Below are 10,557 nucleotides of genomic sequence, written 5' to 3' on the forward strand. Positions count from 1 at the left end.
TTGACCTTCTCATAAACTAGATGAAAATTAGAAACAAAGTCACTGAGTTTGTGCTCCTGGAGTTCACACAGAATCTGCATATGCATAAAGGCTTACTTGTTCTGTTTTTTGTCATCCATTTATTCTCTGTAGTAGGAAATTTTCTCATTCTTATCATCATTACAAATAACCAACTGTTGGGGTCCCCAATGTACTACTTTCTGTCCTATCTCTCTTTTATTGATGCCTGCTTCTCCTTTCTTAATACACCAAAACTGATAGTTGATTCACTCCATGAAAGGAAATCTATTAAATTCAATGGATGTATTACACAAGTTTTTACAGAACATTTCTTTGGAGAAGCTGAGGTCATCTTACTTATCGTGATTGCTTATGACCCCTATGTAGTTATTTGTAAACTCCTGCACTATGCAACAATCATGAACAGATGACTCTGTAACATGCTTGTGGGAGTGTCATGGGCTGGAGACTTTCTTCATGAAGAAAAACAAATTCTTTCATTATTTGATTACCTTCTGTAGCCCTAATGTCATAAAATACTTTATGTATGATCTGAACATTTTGCTTGATCTAGCCTGTGTTGATACCCACATCTTAGCTCTCTTTTTTGCTGTTAACAGTGACTTCACTTGTCTGTTAAATTTCCTCCTATAGCTTATTTCCTACCTTGTCATTCTTCATTCCCTAAGAACCCACAGTGCAGAAGAATCGGACGAAGGTTTCTCTATCTGTGTTTCTCAAACTACGGTGGTTGTTTTATTTTTGTGCCCTGCATATTTGTGTACATGAGGCTTGCATATCCATTACCCTTTGATAAAGCAGTTTCTATGTTTAATACAATGATAACTCTTATGTTAAACCCATTAATCTATACCTTAAGAAATGCTCAAATGAATAAATGCCATTTGGAAAATGTTAAGTACAAAAATTCAGTAAGTTGACAAATAAACCAATAGTCATGTGTCTTAAAATGAACAGGAGAAAAAATGGAGTGGGCAGTTTGAATGATCTCATTATTAAAGTCTTCCTTCTACAAAAAAGAAACAAGTATCTATTACTCATGTATTACACTATAGGAAGAAGAAATGAGTCTCTACATGGGAAAAATATAACTTTGTTTTATTGTCAAAATATATGCATATTACACACAGACACACATACACACACACACACACACATATTAACATGAGGTGGGGGAGAGAGAAAGCTTGCTATCTGTCTCTAACTTATGCTAAGGAGAAACTGATTATATTTTACCTCTTCTAGAGAAGCCCTGATCCCATGAGATAAATTTAAAGTTTTTTAGGAGAGCAGAGCCTGGCCTACCTGTCAGGTGGAACGGCGGCTCATAGAGGCTGAGCAACTGGTGAGTGGGAGACCAAGACTGCAGGGGAGCAGAGAGATCTCTGCGGAGTACACAAGGAAAGAGCACCCCCTGCCTTGCCCTGCCCTGCCGTGCCTGATCCAGCAAACAGAAACAGAACGTTGGAACTTCTGCTCACACCCGACGACTCAGGCATAAAACAGGGCTTGACCCATCTGGCATCTCAACCAGTGGAGAACCAGGGACACAGAACAGATAAAGGGAAAGGTAAGAACATATCACTGACAACAAAATGGCAAGAGGAAAGAGAAAGAGTATATCCCAAGAGAACTAAGAAAATCTAGCAACACCAGAGCCCAGCTCTCCCATAACAGCAAACATCAGAACTCCAAACACTCCAGAAAAAGAAGACACAGACCTGAAATCATGCCTGAAGATGCTGATAGAGTTACTTAAACAAGAAAGGGAGGAAAAGCAAAAAGATTGAGAAGCTTTTAAAGAAGAAACAAGAAAAACACTCAAAGAACTCAAAGAACTAGAGGAAAACAGAACCAAAGAAATAAAGGAATGAAAGAGGGAAATTAAAACAGAGATTGACACAATAAAGAAAACACTAACAGAGATAACCCTAGAGTCAGAACACCAAAAAAAGAAATCAGTAGTTACAGAAGCAAGCATTTCCAATAGATTACAAGAGATCGAAGAGAGAATCTCGGGGGCAGAAGACAACATTGCAAACATAGGCAAAACAGCCAGAGAAGATACAAAAAACAAAAAGCTCCTAACCCAAAATGTCCAGGAAATCCAAGACACAATGAGAAGACCGAACCTAAGGATAATAGGAATAGAAGAGGGAGAAGAGTACCAACTAAGAGGCACAGTAAATATCTTCAACAAAATCATAAAACTTCCCTACCCTCAAGAATGAGATGACCACGAGCATAAAAGAAGCCTTCAGAACTCCAAATATGTTGGACCAGAAAAGAAATACCTCCTGACACATAATAGTAAAAACATCAAGTGCCCAAAGTAAAGAAAGAATACTAAAAGCAGTAAGGGAAAAAGGTCAGGTAACATATAAAGGCAGACCAATCAGACTCACACCCGATTTCTCAACAGAGACTATGAAAGCTAGAAGAGTCTGGACAGACATCATGCACTCCTTAAGAGAGCACAAGTGCCAGCCCAAGCTGCTATACCCAGCAAAACTATCAATCACCATCGATGGAGAGACGAAGATATTTCAAGACAAATCAAAATTTACACAATATCTGACCACAAACCCAGCACTACAACGAATTATAGGTGGAAAACCCAATACAATGAGGGAAAATACAGCCTAGTAAGAACAAGAAAACTCCTAAACAAGAAAACTAAAAGAAGAAAAAAACACAGACACAACTCAACCCAAAAAAGCAATAATGGCAGGAAACAGAAACAACTATTCCTTGATATCTATTTACATAAATGGTCTCAACTCCCCAATAAAGAGACATAGACTATCAGACTAAATACATAAACAAAATACAGCCTTTTGCTGCATACAGGAAACTCATCTCAGAGACAAAGACAGACACTATCTCAGAGTAAAAGGGTAGGAAAAAAAACTTCCAAGCAAACAGATCCAAGAAGCAAGCTGGAGTGGCTATTCTAATATCAAATAAAGTAAATTTCCAACCAAAAGTTATCAAAAAAGAAAAGGAAGGACACTTTTTACTCATTACCTGGGAAATCTGTCAGGAGGAACTCTCAATCCTTAACATATATGCTCCAAATAAAAAATCACCCACATTCATAAAAGAAACCCTACTAAAGCTCAAAAAATACATTTCAGCCCACACAATAATAGTGGGAGACTTTAATTCCACACTCTCACCAATAGACAGATCAGGGAAACAGAAACTGAACAAGGACACTGCAAAACTAGCAGAGACTTTGAACCAACTAGAATTAATAGATATATACAGAACATACTATCCCAAAGTAAAAGAATACACCTTCTTCTCACAACCCCATGTCACCTTCTCGAAAATTGACCACATAATTGGACACAGAACGAGCCTCCATCGATATAAGAAGATTGAAATACTCCCATGCATCCTCTCAGATCACCATGGTCTACGGCTGGTCTTTAACAACAACAAAGACAACAAAAAGCCCACATACACATGGAAACTAAACAATGCTCTGTTAAAGGATAGCAGGGTCAAAGAAGAAATAAAGAAAGAAATTAAGGATTTTCTAGAATTCAACGAAAACGAAAACACAACATACCCAAACCTATGGTATGCAATGAAAGCAGTATTGAGAGGAAAACTCATAGCCCTAAGTGCTTCCAAAAAGAAATTGGAGAGAGCTCACATCAGCAACCTGACAGCACAGCTAAAAGCCCTAGAACAAAGGAAGCAGATATACCCAAAAAGAGTAGATGGCAAGAAATAATCAAAATTAGGGCAGAAATAGACCAAAAAGAAACAAAAAGAACCATTGAAAAAAATCAACAAAACCAAGAGTTGGTTCTTTGAGAATATCAACAAGATTGATAAACCCCTAGCCAGACTAACTAGAGGGCAAAAAGAAAGTATCCAAATTAACAAAAACAGAAAGGAAAGTGGGGACATAACAACTGAAACTGAGGAAATTCAAGAAATCATCAGATCCTACGACAAAAACTTATACTCCACAAAATTGGAAAATCTAGAAGAAATGGATGAATTCCTAGACAGATATAAGGTTCCAAAGTTAAACCAAGACCAAGTAAACCATCTAAATAACCCTATAACACCTAAAGAAATAGAAAAAGTCATCAAATACCTCCAACCAAAAAAACTCCAGGTCCAGAAGGGTTCAGTGCAGAATTTTATCAGACTTTTATTGAGGATATAACACCAATACTCGCCAAACTATTCCAAAAGATAGAATGAGATGGAATATTACCCCACTCATTTTTTGAGGCTACAATAACCCTCGTACCTAAACCACACAAAGACCCTACAAGGAAAGAGAACTTCAGACCAATCTCACTTATGAACATTGATGCAAAAATACTCAACAAAATCCTTGCAAACCGAATCCAAGAACACATCAAAACGATCATTCATCATGACCAAGTAGGCTTCATCCCTGGGATGCAGGGATGGTTTAACATAAGGAAATCAATCAACGTAATCCACCATATAAACAAACTCAAAGACTAAAATCACATGGTCATCTCACTAGACGCTGAGAAAGCATTCGACAAAATCCAACACACCTTCATGTTAAAAGTCCTGGAAAAAACAGGAATCCAAGGCCCATACTTAAAAATAATAAAAGCAATATACAGCAAACCAACAGCCAACATCAAACTTAATGGCGAGAAACAGGGACTCAACAAGGCTGCTCTCTCTCCCCCTACCTATTCAACATAGTACTGGAAGTCCTGGCTGGAGCAATTAGACAGCAAAAGGAGATCAAGGGGATACAAATTGGAAAGGAAGAGATAAAACATCACTCTTTGCCGATGACATGATAGTGTACTTAAGTGACCCCAGAAATTCCACCAGATAACTCCTACAGCTAATAAACAAGTTCACTAAAGTGGCTGGATACAAAATTAACTCAAACAAATCAGTAGCCTTCCTGTACTCAAAGGACAAACATGTGGAGAAAGAAATTAGGGAAAACGCACCCTTCAGAATAGTTACAAAAAATATGAAATACCTTGGTGTGACTCTAACTAAGCAAGTGAAGGACCTGTATGACAAGAACTTCAAACCTCTAAAGAAAGAAATTGAAGAGGATCTCAGAAAATGGAAAAATCTCCCATGATCATGGATTGGAAAATTCAACATCTTAAAAATGGCCATCCTACCAAAAGCAATCTACAGATTCAATGCAATCCCCATCAAAATTCCAACCCAGTTCTTTATAAAATTGGAAAGATCAATGTGCAATTTCATATGGAATAACAAAAGACCTAGAATAGCGAAATCCATCCTCAACAACAAAAGAACATCTGCGGGAATCACTATCCCTGACCTCAAACTATATTACAAGGCAATTGTGCTGAAAACTGCATGGTACTGGTACAGAAATAGGCATGTGGATCAATGGAATAGAATAGAAGATCCAGAAATGAGCCCTTATGTATATGGTCACCTGATTTTCTCCAAATGAGCAGTAAACATTCAATGGAAAAAGGACAGCCTATTCAACAAATGGTGCTGGTCCAACTGGCACTCAGCATGCAAAAGAATAAAAATAGACCCTTTCTTATCTCCTTGTAAAAAGCTCAAGTGTAAGTGGATCAAAGATCTCCACATTAAACCAGATACACTGAAACTATTAGATGAGAAAATAGGGAAAACCTTAGAACACATAGGTACAGGAGAAAATTTCCTGAACAAAACACCACTGGCTCAAGCTCTAAGGTCAAAGATTAACAAATGGGACTTAATGAGATTGCAAAGGTTCTGTAAGGCTAAAGACATCATCAAGAAAACAAAACGGCAACCAACAGAATGGGAAAAGATCTTTACCAACACCACATCAGATAGAGACCTAATATCCAAGGTGTACAAGGAACTCAAAAAGCTAGACACCAGAGAATCAAATAACCCTATTAAAAATGGGGTACAGAGCTAAACAAAACGTTTTCAGTTGAGGAACACCGAATGGCCCAGAAACACCTGAGGAAGTGCTGGACATCCTTAGCCATCAGGGAAATGCAAATCAAAACAACCCTGAGATTCCACCTCACACCAGTCAGATTGGCCAAGATCCAAAACTCAGATGACAGCAGATGCTGGCGAGGCTGCGGAGAAAGAGGAAAACTTCTCCACTGTTGGTGGGGTTGCAAACTAATACAACCACTCTGGAAATCTGTCTGGCGATACCTCAGAAAATTGGATATAGTACTACCTGAAGACCCAGCTATTCCACTTCTGGGCATATACCCCAGAGACACTTTAATACACAACAAGATATATGCACCACAATGTTCATAGCGGCTCTATTTATAATAGCCAGAAGCTGGAAGGAACCCAGATGTCCTTCAGAAGATGAATGGATACAAAAATTGTGGTACATATACACAATGGAATACTACTCAGCCACCAGAAACAATGACTTAACCAAATTCTTAAGAAAATGGCTGCATCTAGAGAGTATCATCCTGAGTGAGATAACCCAGTCACAAAAGAACAGACATAATATGCAGTCACTGATAGTGGGATGCTAGCCCCAGAGGCTTGCACTCCCCCAGAAACAACTCACAGACTGTATGAAGTCCAAGAAATAAAGAAAACAAAAAAATATACATATATTTACAAAAAAAGAAGACTTTGACTATTTCCATGTTGTGTTTTGTTTTGCATGTACTCTAAGCTTATTGTAACTATTAGGTTTTCAATGCATACTGTCAAGCCCTTGAAAAAAAATCAAGTACTGACTAAAAAAATATATTCACATGGTTTTATGTAAAAATTATTTCAATGTCTGAAAAAACATTACTGACAAATATGTATAATTTTAAGCAAAAAATGTTTAAAATCTGTACATTTATCTTTGTTTTGTAAAATAAAGTCGTTTTAAAAATAAATAAATAAAGATTTTAGGTCAGTAAATTCTGGATTCTTCTTTCATTTCCTTTTTTTTTTTTTCTATACAAGCCATTTATTTGAAATGCCAACGATATGTAGGATAAAGTCAGTGTTAAGTGCTTATCAGTAACAGTAGAAAAATAGAACCAGTGAAAACCTCTGTACAACTGTGATGATACTCAAAAGAGAAATGTATCGTTTACAATGTTTCACACAGACGAATTCAAGTTTGGAGGTACCTAAATAAAAATACTATATATTTCTTTAAAAAACACAATGTACAGTTGAAGCTTAAACAAGTTTTACAAAGTACATTTTATGCAGGTTGTAAAAACACTTGCATAGGACATGAAATCAGTTTAAGAAAGATTTCTGAGCCTTTAGCATTGAAGGCACTTGACTTTACCATTAACAGCACGACCACAGAAACGCAGTGGTGGAGGCAGATGTGGCACATACAGGACAGCAAGGGGAGCTCAGGAACCTCATGTTTGTCAGCCGCCTCATCTAAGAGCAGAATTCCCCAGCGTCTACCCAGACAGTCTGTGCAGGCACACCCGAGGACTCTTCCAGAAGATATTTCCAGGACAAACTTGCAGTCGTTCTATAAAAATGGCCGCAGCATTATAATATTCTGAACACAGAAGATTGGTACAGTCATGGATATACTTTTTAAGGAAAACAAAATCAAGAGACTTGCCCAGACAATAACCACATGACAGCTAGTACAACTGATGGGACAGAAGCACTTACACATTAGAGCACTGTTCCAAGCAGTGTGGATAGAAGACGGTCAAACACCTGTAGGACGTGCAGAATAGCTCTTAGCAAGATTATCTGAATGAGGCTTGAAAGTAACTACATGGTAGACTTTGTGAACCACTGCAGACCCGGGGATAGCACCCATCACTGCGGCATGAATAGTCTTGACTACAAAGAGCTTAACTCAGCCCAAAGAAACATGTAAATGCCTTATCATTGCGAAACAATGGTCATATGCAAACTTCATGAAAAGCATCTTTCCCTTGAAAGTTCAGTACTATGAAGACATATCTCCTTGTAGACAGGGAGTGTTGATCCTCCAGCTTCGGCCCAGCTGGCCCACATGGCCTCAATCAGATTACATTGTGTGACATCGGTCTCATTCAAATGTACAAGACCTGTACCCACTGCCATTAAGGTCAACAACAAAGGAAAATGAAATAAAGGGTGGCAAATGTTAACAAAACACCTGAAACCTAACAGAACAGCCTAAGAAGAAGCAAAGTCAAAGATTAGGTTGAGTTATATAAGATGCAGAAGACATATATTTAACACTATAAGCCCTAAAAGCCCAATGGCTGCTGAAATGGCCGACTAGCTCAGACCTAGGGACAACACTAAAGAATAAAGCCAACGGAGGAATGTAAAAGGGAGATGGTGCATGGAAACTTAAGGATCTGTTTCGAATGGTTTTATTTATTTTTTTTCCTTATGAGCCACAGGCAACCTTAAATGTTATTTTTTTAAAATTACAAAACTAAAACAAAAATACGAGAAAAAGCTAAACAGCATCTTGAAAGTGGTGGCTCCCCAGCCTCGGCACTCAGTGGGACTGGAATGGTGATTGTCCGAACGGTCTGATTGTCCCTGGCCTCAAAAGGAGATCTGGGATTTTTTTTTGTGATTTGGTTATTAACTTTCTATACTAAGAAAAACAAGTTCCTGTGGCCCAAGGTTTATATTATACATAAATACCTTCTTTTCTGAGACCAACCCTATTCACACTTCACATCTGTAAGTACAGCATTAAGAAACTTCATAGATGCTTCACAGCCAGAGGCACGCAGTCTAACTTCCCATGAACACCTATCCTATCACAAACAACACCACACCTGTTTATCTTCTTTCTGCAAGTTACACAAGTCCACAATCCCATAGATTAAAGCAAGATTTCCCTCTATACACACGGTTTGGCCATGTAACCTACTAAATCACTAAAAACAAAGCTTATAAGTTAAATAAGACTACAAACAGTGCCAGTTTATGTTTACAATGACACCATGTGGATTAGAGAGCACATTTAATAAATTTTCAAAAAAAAAAGTGAGATCAATGGTCGTAAAATGTTAAAAAACAAAACCTGTCAAAGGTGAGAAAGCTTCGATATACTTGATTCTCTGCAGCACCTGCACAGTACAGTCTGATCTGGAACAATCTCAAACTACATCAAACAATTAGGTCCCAGAAACAGGCAGGAACAGAATAGAATTGCTTTTGCTTCTGCAGCCTAAGGCTGCTTCAAAAGATACCACTTTTAAAGATGAGCAGAGCCCTGTGGTTTTCTACTTTAAGAAAAAAAAAAGGAGCCTGAAAGGTTTTATGAGCCCACTTTACAACAGATGTGTGCCCTGTCCAAGCCTGCAAGCTTAGGATACCCATTTCCGGGGTCAGCCACAGTCCCCAGCTGGACTCATGAGATGGGCATGTTCCCATCTATGGGATTATGTACTGTTAGGATGGTTTAAATGTCAGATCATTCCTGAGTGTATATCCACAGGGTAAGGAAGGAAGAGATCATAAGAGAAACTACAGTTGCAGGAGAAATCAGAGTTGCTGATACCCAACAGAAATCTATTTACTTCAAAGTACGTGCAATTCACTTCTCCAGTAGCTTGTGAAGGCTCCCTAGCCCTGCATAGTTTTAGAGTGAGTGTGATTTCTAGTTATATGTATACACACAGAGAAGAGGTTCCCAAATATCTTTTCCATACAGAATGTTTGGGAAGTCTCTTTTCTTCTAGGTGCTACGGCTGTGTATGTTTATAAAAATACAAAAATGAATGTTCAAATGGTGAAGTGATTTAAAAACTTAAATACTAATATATTTACACTGGAAAGTAAGAAAATACAAAAAACAAACAAAAACAGTCCTTAGCTCACATATTACCCTTCCAAGCGAAAGGGTCATGATCGAACCCACGTGCTAAGTGATTCAGTAAATACCAAACCAGCATCTCTGGTGGAGTTCAAGTAGGACATGTAGTGTTTTTCTGAAAACGAAATCGCTTTTGGTGGTAAAGCACTATGCATTATACAACTTTATAGAAGACACCAAAATCCAGACATAGTGACAGTATTAAGAAAAACGTATGATCACAAATACCAAACGACACACAGAAGACTGAAGCCCTTTTGTTTTTTGTTTTTCCACAAAATGCAAGACAACCAAAGGCAGTCATTTTCCCCAGTGTAGTGAGTCACATGCAGAGCCAGACACCCTGTCACTGTGCACTGTGTGTGACATCACCATCTCCGCTACTGTTTTTTCATTTAGTTTTCTGAGGCAGAGCTCACATACCCAGCCTAACCTTGAACTTAACTATGTAGCCTCGAACTTCTGATTGGCTGTCTCCGCCTCTCATGTGCTGGGATTAAAGGTGTGCACTTGCTCACCAAGCCCAGCTTTACTGTTGTTTAATACTAAAGTCTGATTCCCTTAAGCCATTTGAATGAGTGAATAACTCTACTCCAGAACCTATAGGGTTCCCGACAAAACTCACACTAATTACACAACAGCCACAGGCTGGACACAAAGGTTTTCCTCCTTGTTCTTTACTGAGCCAAAAAACATTAAGACCTGGACTTCTGCTGTGGGGAATGAAGACTGGC

This window comes from Micromys minutus (assembly GCF_963924665.1).
Source record: "Micromys minutus genome assembly, chromosome: 13".
Lineage (NCBI taxonomy): Eukaryota > Metazoa > Chordata > Mammalia > Rodentia > Muridae > Micromys > Micromys minutus.